The sequence below is a fragment of the Balaenoptera borealis genome (genome assembly GCF_965194805.1).
Source record: "Balaenoptera borealis genome assembly, chromosome: 2".
NCBI lineage: Eukaryota > Metazoa > Chordata > Mammalia > Artiodactyla > Balaenopteridae > Balaenoptera > Balaenoptera borealis.
The window spans coordinates 126,057,704-126,073,341 of NC_138867.1; the positions used below are offsets into that span (position 1 = coordinate 126,057,704).

At 38.0% G+C, this 15,638-nt stretch overlaps 1 long non-coding RNA gene and 1 pseudogene across 2 annotated transcripts in view; one reads left to right on the forward strand and one right to left on the reverse strand.

Moving 5' to 3' along the window:
- Positions 1-15,638, reverse strand: part of LOC309624586 — a 46,799-nt gene that overhangs the window by 9,738 nt on the left and 21,423 nt on the right. The window contains exon 3 of the long non-coding RNA XR_014242036.1: positions 6,125-6,164. This is a non-coding gene — a long non-coding RNA (uncharacterized lncRNA). The remainder of the gene's footprint in view (positions 1-6,124; positions 6,165-15,638) is intronic.
- On the forward strand, positions 13,586-15,326 carry LOC309623081 (eukaryotic translation initiation factor 3 subunit E pseudogene; annotated as a pseudogene). Its single transcript has one exon. The product of its transcript is annotated as a eukaryotic translation initiation factor 3 subunit E pseudogene (transcript).

Genomic DNA, 15,638 nt, shown 5'->3' on the forward strand with positions numbered 1-15,638 from the left:
ATAAAGTTAACCATTTTAAACCGTATAATTCAATGGCATTTAGTACTTACAGAGTAAAACCATCACCTCTATTTAGTTCCAAAATATTTTCATCACCCCCAAAGAAACTTTTTACTCATTAAGTAGTCACTCCTCATCTCCCTGACTCCAGGCCCTGGCAGTCACTCATCTGCTGTCTGTCTCTATGGATGTACCCATTCTAGTTCATATAAATGGAATAATACAATATGTGAACTTTTGTATCTAGCTTCTTTCACTCAGCAAAGGTTTTCAAGGTTCATCCATGTTGTAGCATGTATTCCTTTTTATGGCTGAATAATTTCCATTGCATAGATATATCACTTTGGTTTCTCTACTCATCTGTTGATGGACATTGGTCTTGTTTCCACACTTTGGCTATTGTGAATAGTGCTGCAGTTTTTGTTTGAATACCTATTTTTAATTCTTTTGAGTATATCCTAGGAGTAGAATTGCTGGGCCATATGGTAATTTTATGTTTAACTTTTTGAGGAACTGGCAAACTGTTTTCCACAACGGCTGCACCATTTTACACTCCTATCTGCAATGTGTGAGGGTTCCGATTTTCTACATCCTTGCCAAAACTTATTTTCTTTCTTCTTTAAAAAATATAGCCATCCTAGTTGGTGTAAAAAGGTATCTCCTTGAAGTTTTGATTCTTATTTCCCTATAATTAATGATATGGATCTCCTTTTTAATGTTCTTTTTGGCCATTTGTATATCTTCTTTGGAGAAATAGCTTTCTAAGTCCATTGCCCATTTAAAAAAAATTGTGTGTTTATTTTTTTCTTGTTGAGTTATAACAGTTCTTTATATATTCTGATAATAGTCCCTTAGAGTTGAATCCCAACTCTGGCATTTGCCTCAGGCAAGTCACTAAACTCTTGTGAACTTTGTTTTCTCTTTTTAAAAATATAGAGAAAGGATACACATACATTATGCGTGTATGTGTATATATACATGTATGTGGAGAGAGAGAGAGAGAGAGCGATAGAAGGGATCTCTTCTCTCTGTATATATCTCTTCTCTATATATACGATTCATGTATATATATCTTACTCTCTATCTCGAGCTCTGTCTGTCTATTTGTTTATCTATCTATCTATCTATACCTAGGAGCAATGTTTCAGTTTTTGCTAATTCATTGTTTGCAATGACTTTTAGAACGTAAGTACCACAAATAACAAGAACAGACTGTATGATTTGCAAAAATTTTCTCCCATTTGTTATGTTGTCTTTTCACTTTCTTAATAGTATCATTTGTTGACCTAAAATAAATAGACTGTCAGATATTTCTCCAGCAAAAATGGGTTTATTTGGGATCAGAAAGAATTGCAATTTGGGGTCTGCAACCAGAGCCACTGCAAGTCCCTACAGAGCAAGGGAAAAAGAATTCTTTTAAAGAAAGAAGTTGGGAGGGCTATAGTAAACAAAAAGTTCATAGCTTTTCATTGGCTGAGTCCTTGCCAGGAAAAAAGTCCTTCCAGCTGGGCTCTTGTTGCAGGGCATGAGAGCTCCTCCTTCTGGTCTCCTGACTATTTAATTGATTTTTTTGTTTATTAATTTTTTTTTACATTTCCCATTTTGATCAAGATCTTTCTCTGAAGCATCACTGATCAAGAGACAGGTTTTACATTTTTAGTCACTTTTTCTCTCTCATGCCAAGAAGGACCTTTCTTAGGCATAGTATCTCATGTTGGTGCACAGATTGGAAACCTATTGAGGTCACATATGAGTAACTAGGAAGGGTAGGAGGGAGAACTCTCAGTAAAAACTCTCTACTTTTTATCTAAATTCCATATGTTATCAAGATCATAGATATTGGAGATCATCTAAAACATTAGGTCATCATCAAAGGTTTGGTGACAAATTTCCAACAGGTCTGGTCTGGCTATCTTGGGAAAGTGGTCTCATCAAATGTTGTCTGCTTCAATTCAAGGAAATCTTTGCTTTCAGGTTGCCGGATGACATGCAAGTCTAGTCAGGCTTCAGTGCTTTCTTAAGGTGTGAATCCAAGAGTCTATTCCCTGGAATTTGGAGGCATGAGGGTTGTTAGCAGGACCTGATAAGGGCCTTTCCAGTAAGGTTGAAGAGAGTCTTTCTGGAGGTGTTTTTTCCAATAGATGAAATCTCCAGGTTGCAAGGTGTGATACTTAAGGTCTTTATCTCCTGAGAGTGCACTTTGAAAAGACTGCTCTACTAGAACATGATTATTTTTAATAGAAGCAATTAGACGTTTCCAATAGTGGAGTATCTCTCCTTTTATCAGTTGTAGGTCACAAGAGGCAGGGACCAAGTGCATTGGATGTCCTGTGACTATCTCAAAGGGCGAGAGCTTATGAGTTCCAAAAGAGGTGGATCTAAGGTTTAGAAGGACCAATGGCAATGCTTTTGGTCAGGGTATTTGGAGGGCCTTTACAAATTTTGCCCGCTGAGTCTTAATAATGACGTTATTGTGTTCAGCTAAACCAGAGGATTGAGGGCACCGTGGAAGTGTAAAACTGGTCAAATAATGTTGACTTGTTGAATACCTGACCAGTAAAATAGGTTCCTTGAACACTATAGAGTTTAAGAGGAGTTCTTCAGGTAAGGATAATCTTTTCCAAAAGGACTTTAACCACAGAAGAGGCAGTAGTCTATTTGCAAGGGAAGGCTTCAGTCCAGTGTGAAAGCATACAGACCATGACTAAAACATATTTATATCCGTGAGATGGAGGAAGTTGTAAGAAATCCATTTGCCAGACCATGAATGGTCCATTAGGCAGTTTAGCATGTCAGGGAGCAGTACCAACATGCTTCCCTGGGTTGTACTTTGGACAAGTGGGACAAGTAAGGAGGGCACTTTTTGCAGCTTTGTTCATGTTTCCCTACCAATATTGATTCATGAATGCTATTATTTTGTCAGTAGACCAATGGTTTAATGCATGTAGAGTGGTTAGAAGTGGTAATTTTAGAGTCTCCAGCAGGACTGAATTGTTATTTGGCCCAAACTAGAGCTTTTTCTTTGTATCAAACCAAAAGTTGTTGAATTTCCAATCTTGGTTTTTTTCTTTTCTGAGGCCAATTGTTGGGCTTCTCTAGTCAATTTTTCTAAGTTATCATTTGGGGAAATATCCCTCTGGACCATTGCAGAGTTTTGGCTGCTGTTGGTCCCTTTAAGGTCAGCATTCTTTGCAGAAACATCAGCTAGGTGATTTCCTTTAGCTTCCAGAGATCCAAATTTAGAATGCCTTGGAATCTTCATAATAGCAAAAGTGACAGGTAAAATATTGTATCTAAAAATTCCTGAACATAGGGGCCATTTAAAATTTTATTTCTGTTGGAAGTAAGGAAGCCATTTTGTTCTCACAACATTCCAAAACCATGAGCTGCTCCAAAAGCATATCTACTGTAAGTAAAATATTGGCAGTTTTGCCCTTAACTAAAGTGAAAGCCCATGTAAAAGCATATAATTCAACCTGTTGGGCTGAAGTAGCCATAGGTAAAGATGCTGTCTCAACAATATCAAAAGGAGTGGCAATAGCATATTAATTATCATTGTCATATTTTTAAATAACAACCATCAGTAAATCATGAGAAGTCAGTGTTACCATAAGGTATTTCCTGCAGATCATCATTAGGAGTAAGGAAGTGATCCATCAGCATTAAGCAGTTGTGAGGGACTTTGTTGGTGACAGAGGGGAGAAGAGTAGCAGGGTTAATGTTATTACAATGTTATTATTAAAAGAGTTATGTGAGCATCAGTTTGAAAAAGGACTTCATAGGAGGTGAGGTGACTGGTTGAGAAATATTGAGTGTGATGGGAGTTTAGGAGCCTTCTACTGCATGAGGTACAAAAATGGTTAAAGGAGATCACACAAAGATTTTCTCAGTGGTCTTAACCAAAAGGGCAGTGGCAGTGATGGCTCTAGGGCAAGGAGGTTATCTCCATGCCACAGGGTCCAGTTGTTTGTTATGGGTCGATAGAGGTCCCCGTGTTTTTGATGAGTATTCCAAAGGCATTCCAATTCTTTTTATTTATATACAAAAAGGAAAAAGGTAATCTGATAATTGGCATGCTCAAGGGCAGGTGGGTTCACCAAACTCTTCTTTAAAGCCTTAAAGGTGATGTCAACTGGTTCTTTCCATAAAATTGTGTTGGCATTGTTATTCTTTAGTAAAACACAGAGGTTTGGCCATAAGAGAGAAACTTGGAATCCAGTTCCAGCGATAACCAACGAGCCTGAGAAAACTTCACAGTTGGTGCTTAGTTCGGGGGTTTGGGAAACTTAGGACACCATGCTATCTGGATCTAGATGAAGTCCTTGTTCTGATAGCAGATGCCATAAATATAAAACCTAGGTTTGGGCAAACTGCAACTATTCCTTGGTGATCTTATGTCCTTTTAAGGCTAAAAGCTTTACCAAGTGGATACTGTCTCTGTGAGAAGGCTTGAGAATGAGAGTGAAGAAGTAAATCATCCACATATTACAAAAAGTAGAACCTCTAGGGAACTTTATTTCATCCAGATCAGCCTTCAGGATTTGTGAGAAATAAGGACTCTCAGTAAAACCCTGAGGTGTTACTGTCCAGGTGAATTGTTTTTCTTCCCAAGTGAAGGCAAAAAGGTATTGGCTACCTTCATCAACTGGAATACTAAAGAATGCACTGCATACATCAATTATAGTAAGGAATTTTCTTCCAGTGGGAATGGATGTTAATAACATATGAAGGTTAGGAACGACAGGGTATCGAGGGATAACAATGATGTTTATAGCTCAGAGGTCCTGAACAAACCTGCACCCCTGGCCCTTAGGTTTTCTCACTGTTGTGGGAGTATTACAGGAACTAGTACCAAGGATAATGAGGTCTTGAGCCTTACAATCTTCTACTATGGGCTTTATGCTTTGAAGGGCTTCTTAACTCATAGGGCATTGATTCATTATGGGGAGAGCTTTTGAGGGATCTATCTGAATCTTGATGGGAGATGTGCTATGAATTTTGCCAATATCAATTGGAGATTTTGCCCATAAGAAAGGTAGTTGTTGATTCAATAGAGACACGTGGTCAGTGTTTCCAGAATGAGCTCTAGTATAGTCAGAAATGGAGAAAATAAAGATGTAAAAGCATCATTTAATTCATCTGGTTGGCTGCTTTGATTTTTTACTGTCAAATTCTAGACTTATTTTCCCTGTTTGGGAGAAAGAAATTCCAGCATGATATTTCTCTAAGAAGTCTGTGCCTATAAATGGATAAGGGCAGCGGGACTAAAGAGAGAAGGGTATGTATCTCTCAAGGGGCCTAAACAAAAGACAACAGGTTCATGGACAGGAACCTCTTAAGGTTCATTAGAGATCCTCTGTATTTGAGTTATTTTAGTACTCCAAGGCAGGGGCTGCTTTATTATAGTGGGGTTGAGCACCAAGAGTGTGGCTTTGGTGTCAGTTAGAACTGGAAGAGATTCATCCCTAATCTGGAAAAATGTTTCTCCAAGCTGATGAATAGAAGGGAATGGGGAAAGCCCTGTCATTTAAAACTGGGAGGATGTTAGAAAGGCTGAAGGCACCTGAAGTGCTTAAACTTGTAACAATCTTTTTTTCCATTGTTCTGGCTCTTTGCAATAATAGCAGAAAACAAGAGGGTTTTGATATTTTTTAGGGACCTTCATTTGCTGAAGTTGAAGGTTAAGAATTTTATCTGTCCTGATGGATGCATAAAGGTGTGGTATATATATACACACACGCATATATAATATATATACATATACAATATGTATATATAATTTATAATATAATGTATGTAATAATACATATAATATGTATCATATATATAATGGAATACTACTCAGCCATAAAAAAGAATGAAATACTGTCATTTGCAGCAACATGGATGAACCTAGAGATTATCATACTAAGTGAAGTAAGTCAGACAGAGAAAGACAAATACCATATGATATCACTTATATGTGGAATCCAAAATATGATCCAAACAACTTATTTACAAAACAGAAACAGACTCACAGACATAGAAAACAAACTTACAGTTACCAAAGGGGGGATAAATTAGGAGTTTGGGATTAGTAGATATAAACTACTCTATATAAAATAGATAAACAACAAGGTCCTACCATATAGCACAGGGAACTATGTTTGATAACTTGTAATAACCTATAATGAAAAAGAATATATATATACATATATGTATAACTTAATCACTTTGCTCTACGCTAGAAACTGACACAACATTGTAAATCAGCTATACTTCAATTTTTTAAAAATCCTAAAAAAGAAATAGAGAATTTTAGCTGTCTTCCTTTGAGGTGATTCATCCACAGTGAGAGAGAGCTGGTTTGTCAGATTAACTAAATCTAGAGTGGACATAGTTTCCCATTCCATCCTGGTTCTTTTTACTAGAAGGGCAAGGTCCTGGTTCAGCCCATGAATAACCCATTTTGACATAAAGTTAAAAGCTACCTGGGTGGAATCAACATCTGAAGGAAGACCAGAATTTTCTTTAAAATTAATCTGAAGTTGATTGTAATAGTCACGACAAGATGCATCAGAATTTATGTGCAAGCCTGAATTTTGGTCCAATCAGTAGGCTTTGGAAACACCCTAAAAATTACTGGATGAAGTCTCCCACCCATTGCCTGAGTCTAATCGTATAATAAGTTAGCAGGCTGGTCTCCCAGTTGTAATTTTAGAGACTTTTCAGAATGTTCCCAATTAGTGATTTTCATCCAGTGCTGGGCTGGCCTTCATTGACAAGCATATGAACTAGCTGACATAAGTCAGAGAAACTAGGTTGATAGGTCTGAATGACTGCATTAAATTCCTCAGCACATCGGCGAGGATCTTCAGTTACTTTGGGAAAATCTTTGACTGTGGCTCACAGTTTAGCTTTAGTCCAGGAAATATAAGAAATTAAGGGTTTGTCTCTGGATCCTCAGAAAGCTTAATTTTAAAAGGACACATTCTGATAAGTTCAGAGGCAAAGGAAGTGAGGTCAGTTTCTGAGAAAAAAGGAAGTTCTGTGAAAGAATTCGATGGGGGAACTGAGGGTATAGGGCTGTAGGTGGCCTAGAAAGAAAGGAGGAGGATGGCGCCAGAGGCAGGGCTTGGGCACAAGGAATGGAGGGAGAGACACGACGGCCCTGGAGGAAGAACCAGGGGTGAAGCAGCCAAGGAGGAAGGGCCTGTGGCTTTTGGGGCCATTTTCACTTTCTTTAATCCTTTCTTTGTGTCAGTTAATCTTAAAATCTTATTTTGCAGAGAGGCAATTTTAGGCTCCCGATAAAGTTTGGAATCCTCAAAATACAAATCGAAATAGACATTCTATTTAGTTTGAGACATTTTAGAGCTATGGTAGTCCAGTTTATTTTTAAGAAGAGTAAGTTTGGGGATTTCAAAATTCCTCTTAATGGCCACTGATATTCCAAATTGCCTTTGGTTATGTTGGCTCCTTTAGTTGGAAACGCACTTGAGGAAAGACTGTGGTTTTTAAACATGAAATCAGCTCAAATCCCTGTAGGGGAGTGCCCTCAAAATACTTAGATAACTGCGGTCCCATTCTCATAAGTTTTTCTCTAGAGTAACAGAATAATTTTCAAACCATCTAAATAGTTTTCAGCTCAAACAGCTTATAGCTCAAACAGTTCAAATATCTCTAACAACCTGTAGGCCTAATACCAGCCATTTCTAAGAGAACAGTCTGGTCCTAGAGGAACCTAGCTGAAGCCTTCTCAGCTCAGTTCCCATAGAACAGCCCTCATTCCAAAAAAAAAAAAAATGGCCAAAGGCTGAACCAGTCCCAACTGGAACAATCTGATTTCAAATCAGATTGAAGTGCCAAATGAGCACACGCATATAGAACAAGGCCTTAATTAGAAAAGATGAAACCTTAAAACAGATCTCAAACAAACCCTAGAGAACTTCAAAATGCAAATGAGGGAAGCTTGGATCCAGGAGAAAGACATACCTTTAAACCCCACGGTCAGGGAGAAAAACAATGAGCAACAATGGGCTCAGTGCGGGTACTGCACCTGTTTCTCACCAGCTCTGGAGTCATTGGGGGGGTCTTCTCTAAATTCCTGTATGTGCCACCAAAATGTTGACCTGAAATAAACAGACTGCCAGCTATTTCTCCAGTAAAAATGGGCTTATTTGGGATTAGAATTGCAATTTGGCGCCTGCAACCATGGCTATCAAGCCACATGCAAGTCCCTACACAGCAAGGAGAGAAGAACCCCTTTATAGAGGGGAAAAGGAAGTTGGGAGGGCTGTAGTAAACAAAGAGTCCATGGATTTTCATTGACTGAGTTGTTGCCAGGAAAGAAGAAGAGTCTTTCTACTTTGTGTTGGTCTCTGCTATCGTTGCAGGGCATGAGAACTCCCCGTTCTGGTCTCCCAACTCCATTTAATTGAGGTTTTGGTTTATTAATTTTTTATACCTTTGATACATAAAAGTTTTTAATTTTGATGAAGACTAATTTAATGTTTATTTTGTGGCTTATGCCTCCAATTCTAACTTTTGAGGGGAGGTGACTTTGCTTAGTTCAATCATAGGGGAAGCTACGGTGCTTAGGTGTGTGGGATTCCATTCATTGATAAGTGGTGGCAGAAGCGCTTAGGAGAGAAGGTCAACTGGTGTACCCAGTGTTAACACAGCTAGTAAAGAGCAGAGTTGAGACTTATACCTGATGTTAAAACCAGTAATCTTACCTTAAAAATCTCTCCAAATGACCTTCAGCTATCTAAGCTAATAAAGGAACTGAATGTGAAAAAATAAATAAAACCAGGAATCTTCACTTCTCTAATTATGCAGAGAAGAAATTATTATGGTGAACTCAAGATGATCAACTTTCTCTCAAAGAGTGGGTAGCATTTAGATAAAGAGGAGAAAGGAAGAACTTTTCTTTGTAAGGGAATCTTGTTTGTAGAAGACTTATTCGAATAGAGCAGATCAGTATGAAAAAGGAATGACAAACCCTAGCACTACCTCAACTTCTTTGTTCCATGCATTTCACCCTGATGCCTTAGGCCTTATTAGATGTCCCCAATACTTAGCAGGGTTGCTGTTATCACTAATTATGGACACAAGAGGGTGCTAAAAGATCTCTCTTCTGGTTCTTTAGGCCCGGGTGTAGAACGTTCTCTTTCCTTTAATGCTCATTCCATTTTCAGAAAAGAACTTTGATTACAAAACTCAGGAAAGACTTAATAGAAATAATGAAAATACAGCATAATATCAAATGTTTAGATTTCAAGGTTAACTGAAGTATAGTTCCAGTGTCGCTGATTATTTTGTACCATTTTAGATGAATGTAATAGAATTTCAAAGCTAGAAAGAACATTTGAGATTATCTTTCCTTTTTTCCTTCCTGCTCCCCTCCCTCCCGCCACCCCTTCCTTCCTTCCTTCTTCCTTCCAGGGACACTTTGTTAAATAGAATCTTTTCAGTTTGGAAAAAATAAGCAAAATATAAGCAGAACTGTTCTTCTTGAAATGGAGGTAGGATGCTGAAGCCCAGTCTCTGATCTTACCTTTGCCACCATGACAGGCCCGGAGGCATGTCTGTTAACCCCAAGGTGCCACATAAAAGAGCTTGTAAAATCATTGCTGAAAGTCAGGTGGTTGGCAAACTGCATTCTTGAATCAAATCCTGCCCCCTGCCTGTTTTTGCACAGCCTGTGAGCTAGTTTTTACATTTTTTAATAACAGGGAAAAAGTCAAAAGAAGAATATTTTATAATGCATGAAAATTATATGAAATTCAATTTCAGTGTCCATAAATAAGGTTTTATTGGAACACAGTGATGTTCATTCATATATATATTGCCCAAGGTTGTTTTTAATGCAATAATTGAAGAGTTGAGTAGTTGCAACGGACACTGTATCTCAGTTTCTTTAATAGATGTAAAATGATATAAGGTAATAATTATAATAAAGTATTGTTAGATTTGTAACAGATATGATATAATATGTATAACATAATAGCACAAGAAGGGGAAAGAGGGAATAGAGCTATATAAGAGTAACATTTCTATCTCACTTTGATTACATTAGTATAAATCTGAAGTAAGTTGTGATAAATTAAAATATATATAGTAAGCCCTAGAGCAACCACTAAACAAACAATAAAAGAAACCCTAAAAATGGTAAAAAAAAAAAAAAATCAGTAAAGGAATTAAAATGTTACACTACCAAATATTTACTTAATGCAAAAGAAAGCAGTAAAGTAAGAATACAGGAACAAAAGGATATAAACAAATAGAAAAAAAATAATTCATATAAATTCAACTATATCAATAATAACATTAAATGTGAATGGATTAAACAATCCAGTCAAAAGACAGAGATGTCAGACTGGATTAGAAAACAAGATCCAACTACATTCTGTCTACAGGAGACACCTTTAGATTCAAAGATATGAATAGGTTAAAAGTAAAAGGATGGAAAAAGATGTAATATGCAAACAGCAACCATAAAAGCTGGAGTGGCTATACTAATATCAGATAAAATAGTCTTTAGGACAGAGTATATATGGACTGCAAAGCCTGAAGTGTTTACTATCCAGCCCTTTACAGAAAAAATTTGCTAACTCCTGTTCTAGATGCTTATGATGACTCACTGGGATACAGGAAAATATATTAAAGTTTTGACTACATTTTAGAAGTCTAATTATTTAGAAACTTTTTGTGTTATGTTTTATACTATATATAATATATTGGGGTTGAATGTATATTCTTTATAAATAAATAAAATAGACATAATTTCACGTGCATGTGCAGAAATGTTTTTCTGATCGAAGTGTATAATCAAGTACTTTTGGAAACCACTCTAGTCTAACTGTATTGTTTTACTTGGGGGAAAAATAAAATCCAGAGTGATGAAATGATTGTTCAAGATCCCAGAGCAAGTTATTGGCAGATAAGCTACAGGTTCCTTGCCCCTTTCACTGCCCACCCCATCTTTTGCTGTCCTCCAGCTTGGGGTTTCTGAAGTAAGGCTCACCTGTGGTGACTGCAGATTCTCTCTAGCACTAGACCTACTACTATGTAATACATTCACAAGCCTTTTTCCTAGTCTTTTAGTGAACCTTGGTATGTGCTGGCCATGTGAGTGCTCTTTGGGCTCAAGCAAGAGGTTGAGGCATACCCTAAATTCATCCCAAATATCTTCCCTGAGCTTGTACATATCTCATAGACATATGAAGTAGAAATCTGCACACATACTGCATGGTACAAATATCCTTTGATTTAGGAATGTGGTGTCAGGAACAAGATAAGAAAAGTTTCTGTGGTTGAGTTTGGACTTCACTAGTTGGGATGACACAGCTTATTTAGGAAAGTCACAAGTCAAGTGGGACACACACACAAAAATTGTGCACATTCAAAAGGAGGTCCAGGATAATGAAAAATAAGAAACACCATGTCTGTGAAGAAGAGTAGAAGAAACTGGGTGGTAACTTTGCTCAAAGATGACTCAGGTGCCCAAATAATTATCTTCAAGTATCTTAATGACTGTCCTGGAAAAGGAGGAACTTAGCTGTTTCATAAGCCCAGATCTAGGACCTATGGTAGAATTTGCTGGGATTTAGGCTTGGGTTCACTAGCTGGAGATGTCCAATGATGAACTGGGTGTCATATAGACTTTGACATCAGAGAGAGGTGAGAATAATTCCTGGCTTCATCTCTTATTGCCTATTTGACCCTGGGGATTATGGTTATGGAGAAGAATAATATATTGCAATATTGTATGTATAGCCCTCTTTTTTCCCTTTCCTACATGTCCTTGAACCTCATGCAGCCAACTGCCAGTTTATACTGTCAGGATTTTGAAATTCAAGGCTGAGAGAATAGTTTGAGAAAAGGGATTCTGAGTCTGGCTTTTAGAATCTAAGGCCAGAATGTCTGGAAGGAAGTAGAACACAAAGTATACGCTGAAATCGTAGGTTTGGAAATATAAAGTAGGAGTTACTCAGCACTGCCCACTAAGACCAAAAAACAATTCCATGGGCTGGAAGTTAATGTGTGGAGGAAAGACAATGTTGAGGGAGGAGATTGGTGGAGTCTAGCCTGCCTGGGACTCAACATACCTAAGGGAACCAGGGGGAGAGCTGTGGAACTGGCACTAAGACTCATCAACTACCAATAGAGAGACACCATCTATCACAAGGTGGGAGTCAGATCATTAATGGATATCATGGGATCACATTAGGCATTTGGACCAGTGTCGTGAATCGTCAATGCCATACAGCTGTCCTCATTACATCTTGTAAAGACCTCCTAATGAAACACTAGCAGAGTGCTGGTCATTGTCCTATGAGAGTTGCAGCTCTTTGGGACCAAAATTTTGCTCAGCTCTCTTCTACTTTCCCTGTGTGGAAACAACTCTTATTCACTAGGTATATTCTAAGGTGTTGCTTTGATGACAGGATGTCTCCTGAACACCTGTAGGAGGAGAGATCGTGTGGAAGGGAATCCTCACATCGGTACCTTGGTAGGAATGAATAGAACTGGTTTGAGATCCTGCCTGCTCCAACCCAGTTGCATTAAAAACAGCAATTCCTGTTACATGTTAACCATACTTTTACCTTTCCATGTGGTTACAGTTAACTTTCCTAGACCTTTTTTGCTGTTGTTGCAAGTTATAACATTAATAATTATTTTATAAGTTTGCTCTGAGGTTAAATGAGATAATGCATAAAAATATTAGCACATTGATTGTCTTAGGATATGTTCAATAAATGGAAGCTGTTAGTATTATTCAAGAGGTGATGAGATCATAATCCCTTTAAGTGTTCTTATGAAACTGAGGGACCACTTGGTGTTTATGTGGTAAGGACATTAACATTTCTGAATGTGATAGTGGTCTCAGAGACTCATTTGTCAGTTTAGATCCAGTGTTTTTCTACCTGCTGTGCATGGGCTAGTACAGACTGGCTGTATAGCATAGCCTCAGATAGTGTTAAAATATACATAAGTCTGGGCCCAAATCCAGATAATCTGATTTAGTAGATCTAGAGAAAGGCTCAAGATTCTGTGTTATTAACAAGCAGTTTCCTTCTGGAGGCTCTAGGAGAGAATCCATTTCCTTGCCTTCTTCAGGTTCTAGAGGCTACCCACATTCTTTGGTTCACTGCCCTACATCACTCCAACTTCTCCATCCATTGACAAAGCTCCCTTTCTGACTCTGACCCTCCTACCTCCTTGTTATAAGGACCCTTATAATTACATTGGATCCTCCAGGATATTCTAGGGTTATCTTTCCATCTCAAGATTCTAAACTTAATCACATCTGCAAAGTCTCTTTTGCCATGTAAAGCAACATATTCACAGATTCTAGGGATTAGGATGTAGATACCTTTGGGGGGTCATTATTCTGAAAATCATAGAGGATAACGTTTTATAGGACTGTCAGCTACACGAGAAATCCCTAGATGACTTCATTCATTCCCACCTAGTAAGTCCATGTGTTGGGGGATTTTTCTTCTACACTACCACCCCTCTAAGTATCTATATCTTTGGTATACAAGTGTCCTGGAAGGCTGATTTAGACTTGACAATTCTATATTTAGGCACACCCTAAAAATATGCAAAATTCCAATATAAATGTGGAAACTACTCTGGAGCAGCAGAATATCTTTACTTCTTTAGAGTGTTGGTTCCCACAATGGACAGAAATGCTTTGAGTTCACTCTGGGGAAAACTGGTCTCTGAAATCTTAATGCAGAATTGGAATGCAGCCATGGAAGACCTTACATGGCTAAAAGAGACCATAGATAATAATTCTGTGAGTTTGCCACTGTAGTCTCTTCAGCAGCAAACATGCTCATTCATTGGTCTCTACAGTTTTCTTCAATCACCCCAAAGGACGTGATAACATTATTGATCTCTTCCTTTACCAGCCACAGTACCTTAATGCAATTCAGATGATGTGTCCACATATTCTCCTCTATTTGACCACAGCAGTCATAACAAACAAAGATGTTTGAAAACGCTGGCAGGTGCTAATGATCTGGTCAAAGTTATTCAACAGGATTCTTACACATATAAAAAACCCATTACAGAGTTTGTTGAGTGCTTATATGTTAATTTTGACTTTTATGGGGCTCAGAAAAAGCTGAAGGACTATGACTCAGTGCTAGTGAATGATTTCTTCTCAGTGGCTTGTCCCGAAGAGTCCATTGAAAATACCCGTCTCTTTGTACTTGAGAATTTTTGTTGCATTCATCAGTGTATCAACATTAACATGTTGGCAGATAAACTGAACATGACTCCAGAAGAAGCTGAAAGGTGGATTGTAAATTTGATTAGATACAAGACTGGATGCCATGATTGATTCTAAATTAGGTCATGTGATTATGGGTGACCGTGCAGTCTCACCCTATCAGCAAGTGATTGAAAAGGCCAAAAGCCTTTCATTTAGAAGCCAGATGTTGGTCATGGATATTGAGAAGAAACATAATCAGAATAGTAGGTCAGAGGCTCCTAACTGGTCAACTCAGGACTTTGGCTTCTACTGAAGAACTGTGCAGAAAAAATATAAAAACTATAAAAGAAAGGTGAAATAATAAAACCGTTATATAAACATGAAACATTTTGGAAACAATTAACATAATGAGTATAAATTGTGGAGAATTTGAATAAAATTGGCTGTTTTTCATTAAAACAAAATACTTGACAATTCTAGGGTATGCTGGATGGGAACAGAACAATCTTAAGGGTCAAGGTATAAATGGCTATCACTCCTGCTTGATGATCAGTGTGCCAGATGCTAACTTCTGTCAAAGGAAGGAACTCATCATAGCTCCTCAGTCCAGTCAGCATATAAGACTCACGTTTGAAGGCAGTAGCTTCTGTCCCTGGGCCCTAGCTACATATGATCATGCTCAGATGGACACTGGCCATTCCCTGGATATTGACTCAATACTGTTCTTATGGTCTCTCTGGCGACGTCTCCTCATTCTTCGTCCAACTGTCTTCTAAGTCTCTCTTATCTTTTTCTTCTCAGCCTTGGGAAACCCATCCTTTGCCTTAAGGTAATTTTCCTCTTATCATTTATATCATCATCATATCATATATTCTCTCAAAATCTCATGTGTCTGTAGCTGAGTCATAATATGTAGGTTGCTAAACTCAAAGCCAGCAACCAACTCTCTTTGCTTTCTTCTGTCAGTTCGCCTCCAAGGCAATTATGGAGAATGCTTAGCTGATTGAATGTGGGAAGGAACAAGGAATGAAGCAAATTCTGGAAACAAACAATTAATATTTCAAAATATTATCCATCTTCATAATTTTTAATATTTGTTCCAACACTGAAATTCAAAGATACAATTCCTAAGTCCAAGGCTAGTGCTTGTTTCTACTAAACCACACCCCGTTGTGTTGCCTTTAGCTCATTCATTTCAATAACATTTTCAACAACTCCAAGACCTTGGATTTCCAAATTGGCATATTTCCCCTTCACCAGGACACCTCCCACTCTTTCTAAATCTCCATTCTCACTGTGGTGAGAGCATCCTGCTCTCTAGCTCCTGAGAAAGGCTGAATAACAAGAGATCTGCACCACCCTCTCCTGAGCTGCTGGTCTGCCTTTTCACAATTTCAGCCAACTGTCTCTGACTCAGCTCTCTGTCTGC